Consider the following 6431-nt stretch of genomic DNA (forward strand, 5'->3'; position numbering starts at 1 on the left):
CGATGACCACAGATGTTAAGTCCCATAGTGCTCAGAGCCATTTGAACTTGAGGGCAATATTAAGGAAATGGAAGAGGACATAGATGAAGATGAGATGGGAGATGTATATACTGCGTGAAGAATGTGACAGAGCACTGGAAGGCCTAAGTCGGAACAAGGCCGCGGAAGTAGATAACATACCGTTCGAACAACGGATAGCCTTGGGATAGCCAGACATGGTAAAACTCTTCCATCTGGAGGACAAGACGTATGAGACGAGAAATACGCTCAGACATCACGAGGAATATAATAATTCCATTTCCAAAGAAAGCAGGTGCTGACAAGTGTGAAAATTACCTCGCTGTCGGCTTAATAAGTCAAATATACTAATACTCAGTAAGTTGAAAATAATAACACAAATTCTTTACACAAGAATAGAGAAACTGGTAGAAGGCGACCTCAGGGAAGATCCGTTTGGATTCCTAAGAAATTGAGGAACACACGTGGTTATACTGACCCTAAGACTTCTCAGGTTAAGGAAAGGCAAACCTATGTTTATAGAATCTGTAGACTTAGAGAAAGCTTTTGACAATGTTGACTGGAATATACTTTTTCAAATTCTGAAGGTGACAGGGACAAAATAAAGAGAGTGAAAGGTTATTTACACTTTGTGCAGAAACTAGATGGCCGTTATAAGAATCGAGGAGCATGGAAGGGAAACAGTAGTTGAAAAGGGACTGGGACAGGGTTGTAGCCTATCCCCGATGTTACTGAATCTTTGTACTCAGCAAGCAGTAATGGAAACAAAAGAAAAATTTGGAGTGGGAATAAAAGTCCAGGGAGAAGAAGTAAAAACTTCAATGTCTTCCGATGACATTATAATTCTGTCAGAGACAGCAAAGGACTTAGAGGAGCAGTTGAACGGAATTGACAATGTCTTGAAAGGAAGATATTAGATATACAACAACAAAACCAAAACTAGGACAATGGAATATATCTGAATTAAATCAGGTGATGCTGAGGAAATTAAATTAGGGAACGAGACACTTAGAGTAGTAGATGGGTTTTGCTATATGGTTTGCAAAAAACTGATGATGGCCAAAATAGAGAAGATATAAAATGTAGATTGGCAACAGCAAGGGAAGTGTATCTGAAAAAGAGAAATTTGATAACCTCGAATATAGATGAAAGATTTAGGAAGTCTTTTTTGAAAGTATTTGTATGGACTGTAACGATGTAGGGAAGTGAAATTGGACGATATACGGTTTAGACAAGAGGAGAAAAGGAGCTTTTGAAATCCCGTGCTACAGAAAAATGCTGAAGACGTACTGGATAGAACTGAGGGTAACTTGTGAAAAGGCAGCGTAGATTCGATTTTTTCAGGTCGACTAAATTGTTTGGTAGGGAAAGAACATGCACAAGGTCTTTAACTAACAGCAGAAAAGGAAATCGACTCGTGTAAGTCTGGGGAGCAGGACGGCCATGTGAAAAATGGTTCAAATGGCTCTGAGCACTACGGGACTCAACTGCTGTGGTCATAAGTCCCCTAGAACTTAGAACTACTTAAACCTAACTAACCTAAGGACAGCACATAACACCCAGCCATCACGAGGCAGAGAAAATCCCTGACCCCGCCGGGAATCGAACCCGAGAACCCGGGCGTGGGAAGCGAGAACGCTACCGCACGACCACGAGATGCGAGCTGACGTCCATCTGATTTCCCCTTCTCAGGCAGAGGTGGTGCTCCGTCTTTCTGGTAGTACGCCATCCCACATCTGTCACCTTCATCGATCTGTGGATTTAAAAAGTTGTCAAGCATACCCAGATACACAATATCAGTGATGGTTTCCTCCAAAAAGAAAAAAGGGCCGTACACTTTCAGTTTGCTAAAAGCACAAAAACACATTACCCACGGGGCGGTCATGAACGTGTTCCATGGTTGCTTGTGGAATTTCGCTACACCATATTTACGCTGAACAGTTGCTGCAGAGCTCGTTTCGTGAAACCAGAACACACAGAGAGCCCGCTCCGTACCAGGGAGAACAGTAATTTTAGCTGGCGCTCCTGGTGGCGGAATGGGGTACTGATGCATTATCAAAGTTGAGGTTGTTTGCGTACCTCAATAACTTTCTTTATTATTCCAAAGTCGTAAAGTCCTTTTCGGTTAGTGCTTTAAAACACGCCTGCATCAAAATGCAACATTTTCTCAAAATATCAAAGTAATTGGTCAACAACTTTTGGACATACACGATTTTCAACAAACCAACATATACATTTTTATACAGTCACTTGTAAAAGACCAGACTATACTAGGAGACACCAGATGTATTACGTTAGGGTGATATAAAGACTCCGAAATCATGTACTGTGTAATATGTATGTAGGACCAGCCGCTGAGTGATATCACCGTTTAATAATAGAAGAGAGGAGGCTAATGCTTAAGATCACGTACAAAGAAGTGGAATACTGAAGCAGTGAGAAAAGGTAATGATCGGTCCAAGTTCTGTAGGACTGTTAGATGCTGCGATAATGCATAACGCAGCAGGTAGTTTAGTTGAGGAGCAATGGATATCACTTAAAATATAATTTCAGAATTTGAAAAGACAAATTTAGATATCAGAAAAGTAGCTTTGAAGAAACAGTAAAAAAAAAAAAATTCATCGACGATAGTAGAAAATTCAAAACTGACAGGACAGAAATAAATGCAGCAATAAAAAGCACTCCGAAATGAAATGAAATGAATATACAAGGAAGAAAAAGCGACATGTCTGCAGCGATATATGAAGATATCGAGAAGGAAATACTCCTAAGAAGAGCAAATGCAACACGTGAAAAACTCAAACTTGCTTTCGGAGAACTTAAAAACAAAGGCGTCAGTATTAAGAGAGCAGAGGGAAGAAAAGTAAAACAAAACTCCGTCGAACAGGCCTTGGAAGGCCCAACGGTGCAGGCCGATCGCGGTGCCATGCTCACCCCATTGCCATCACTGGATGCGGATATGAAGAGGCATGTGGTCAGCACACCGCTGTCCCGGTCGTTGTCAGTTTGCCTCTCTCTTCTAGAACAGAGTATTCGCTTTTACCAGCTGAAATTTATTACAGAACTCAATTATTCTTTCTCCTCTCTCATTCCTAGTAACAAGCCAATATTCTCCAGTAACTCTTTCTTCTACTCCTTCCCCTACAACCGCAATCCATTGCCCCACTCTGTCAGTGAGAGACCAGTGCCTTCTTGAGTTCTGAGCCACTACTTCTCAATCAAGTACAAGAGGGGGGGGGGGGGGGTGTACCTCCCCCATATCACAAGGGTTGAGTGCACCCCGCTTGCCAACAACGCGCGGCAGACCAGACGGTCACCCATCCAACTGCTAGCCAAGCCCAACAGCACTTAAATTTCGTGAACTGATGGGTACCAATGTGACCACTGCGGCAAGGCCGTTGACTCACAGCAGACAGAATGCAATTGTTGCATGCGCAGGAGCGAGCTTGTTGTGTGGAAACAGAACAATGAGGGCCACTACGATGCTGGAACTCTATGCTAACGTGAAAGGAGAAGAAATTACTGTCGATTTGGCAGACATAGGGGATTCCATTATTAAAGTTTGACAGAGGTCTGAAAGGCATACGGTTACAGAACGCAGAAGGAACAAGTAATATTGACACGAAAATTTCAAAATCTGTAGGGGAAGTACAAAGGAAAGGTTTTTCAAGTTTATGTGTAGAATAAATGTGACTGAAGACGTACCACTTCGCGCTTTCGGAAGATTATCATGGGCGTAGTCCTGAACACAATAAAGGCAGATAAATGCTACAACTATCTCAAAATCTGCTTGTCAGCTAGCACATCCAAGGTGCTGTCCAGAGTAATACATAGAAAAATGGAAAATAAAAAATGGAAAAAAAATTAGAACTACTTAAATCTAACTAACCTAAGGACATCACACACATCCATGCCCGAGGCAGGATTCGAACCTGCGACCGTAGCGGTCGCGCGGTTCCAGACTGTATAGCCTAGAACCGCTCGGCCACCCCGGCCGACAAAAATGGAAAATAAAACCAAGAATATGTTAGACAACGATCGGTTTGATCTTAGGAAAGGTAAAGGCACTAGAAAGGTAGTCCCAAAGTTTTGTTTTATAATGGAAGATTTAAGAAGTATCAAGACCAAAAAAAATGGCTCAAAGCACCATGGGACTTAACATCTGTGGTCATCAGTCCCCTAGAACTTAGAACTACTTAAACCTAACTAACCTAAGGACATCACACACATCCATGCCCGAAGCAGGATTCGAACCTGCGACCGTAACGGTCGCGCGGTTCCGGACTGAGCGCCTAGAACCGCTAGACCACCGCGGCCGGCAGTATCAAGACAGTTTCTAAGGATTTGTTGACCTAGAAAAGCATGCGATAACATAATATGTTAAGTGAAGAAAAGTGTCTGAAATCATGAGAGAGAAAAAAAAGTTTTGATACGACAAAAGAATGTTCTCCATCGGTGACGAGATGAACGTGTGGAAAACAATATCTAGAAGAAGGTACAGTATGACAGCGCAAGTGTTAAGACATCAGAGAATAACTTCCATGGTACCGGGAGTAACAGCAGAGGGCACAAATTTTGGTGGGAAGGCAAAGATTGGAATTTATACAAAAAATTATCGAAAACACTAATCCACGTTCCTTCGCTCCCATTCATAAGTACGTAATCTGGGCTCTTCTTAAGACTGCATATTCAATGTTGCAATCTGTCAGTTATTACTTAGTTCGTTTACAAAAGAAGATCTGTTTCTAGATGTTACAGGTTTTTTCTGTCTTCGAATTTTCAAAAACATATTTTTACCGTTTTTTTGGCTGAAGTAGTTTTAACTATTAGCGCCTGGAAGTCAGAAACCGTTGATTTGCATTGTCTATTGTTACGAAGTTAAAGAAAGTATTTTTAATTTTCTGAGCTATAGCTGTTTCTGAAAGCGCTTCTGCACTTGATATTATTACATTTCCAAGTTTACGTTCAACGGGTTCTCATTATTCAGCGCAGATCAATCTGAGATCCCTACTCCTTGAAGCAGCGCGCCAGTGGTTAAACTGATCACTTGGGATAGGTTTCAGAACAATTAGTAACGTATGCAGGAACTAAATGGAGCGTCTTCCATTGTTTTAGTCAGAGTACCTCCTCGCTAATATAGTTAGGCAGACCATGATCCCATCATCATTAAAGTCCACGAAAAGCATCATTCCTGCAACTTTTACAGGTACCTTTCAAACTTTACTTGACTCTCATCTCAGTAGTTTTAAAAATCCAGTACATTCTTCTAAATAACCTCCTATACTTGCCAATATTTTGCAAAACTCCTTGCTCGTAAAAATGTTCACGCTGACGTAAAAAGTTAAACAGCTAGACATGTCTTTAAGATCCAAGCTGTAATTATTATGGCCCTGGCTATGGATCTTAAAGTGGAGAATTACAAAGAATTAAATTTGATAGGAATGGAAAGTGGTAACAGAAACAAGCTTTGGATTAACACATTAATTTATTCACACATTAAACGGATCAGAATATGAAACAATATCAGTTGTCTATACAGACGTCCCCTTCGTGAATTCTACCAAGTAAATGTACTGGTTTTCACCGTTACTTGAACGAAAAAGAAATCATGCCCCTGAGACACAACTGATGTTCCAAAAGCTAGTAGTGAAATTTTTTTTCAAAGCGAATACATGAATGCTGATCTCATGGTTACTGTGAAACTAATGCATTCACTAAAATAATGCTGGACTTGAGACTGATGCACACAATAAAGAGCAAATGTGGATCAAGAGTTGTCAGTGCTGGTGCTGCTAATTATTTTCACTGTAATTAAAGGGCAACGGCAACGGCCTTGCCGCAGTGGATACACCGGTTCCCGTAAGATCACCGAAGTTAAGCGCTGTCGGGCGTGGCCGGCACTTGGATGGGTGACCATCCAGGCCGCCATGCGCTGTTACCATTTTTCGGGGTGCACTCAGCCTCGTGATGCCAATTGAGCTACTCGACCGAATAGTAGCGGCTTCGGTCAAGAATACCATCATAACGACCGTGGGAGCAGTGTGCTCACCCCACGCTCCTCCTATCCTCATCAACTGAGGATGACAAGGCGGTCAGATGGTCCCGATAGCCCACTCGTGGCCTGAAGACGGAGTGAGTAATTAATGTGCAGGAGATATGCAGAACGCTGCCATCGAGCGTGCGACTCTGACGTACAGAACGAGGGTTGGGCTTCCATCGACACGAACTCTGGACCCCACTCGTCTGCTAAGATGCGCGCCATATGTGCACAGCTCTACGCCTCCGAACTAACGCTGTTGATTGTCGCAAGAGGCAGATATCTCTCCATCTCTCAGAAAACTCCAACATACATTTTTAGCTGAACTGCACAACCGGCTATTCCAACCTACCGAACAGGACATGCTCACCACTTG

The 6431-nt window shown here is 42.2% G+C and overlaps 1 pseudogene; it reads left to right on the forward strand.

Moving 5' to 3' along the window:
- The first annotated feature begins 5841 nt into the window (after positions 1–5841).
- Positions 5842–5959, forward strand: LOC126163452 (5S ribosomal RNA; annotated as a pseudogene).
- Positions 5960–6431: the final 472 nt, after the last annotated feature.

This window comes from Schistocerca cancellata, chromosome 2 (genome assembly GCF_023864275.1).
Source record: "Schistocerca cancellata isolate TAMUIC-IGC-003103 chromosome 2, iqSchCanc2.1, whole genome shotgun sequence".
Lineage (NCBI taxonomy): Eukaryota > Metazoa > Arthropoda > Insecta > Orthoptera > Acrididae > Schistocerca > Schistocerca cancellata.